We start from the raw sequence: 216 nt of genomic DNA on the forward strand, positions 1-216 counted from the left end.
CGGCTGCCGCCTTCGCTTCGTCACGCCCCGCTCGGAGCCTTCAGCTGCTGCTTTTTCTGATGCTGGAGCCTGAACAAATGAATTCTGTTCTCCACCAGTACGCGCTTGGCCGCCGGGGCTAACGCCGTCTGCTTTGTTACTGCTTTAGAAACAAATTGCGCAGGGACGAGGCCAGCCCTGTAAATCGCCCTGAATGGATGCTGCTTGCTACCCACC

This window comes from Buceros rhinoceros, unplaced genomic scaffold (assembly GCF_000710305.1).
Source record: "Buceros rhinoceros silvestris isolate BGI_N320 unplaced genomic scaffold, ASM71030v1 scaffold15136, whole genome shotgun sequence".
Classification (NCBI taxonomy): domain Eukaryota; kingdom Metazoa; phylum Chordata; class Aves; order Bucerotiformes; family Bucerotidae; genus Buceros; species Buceros rhinoceros.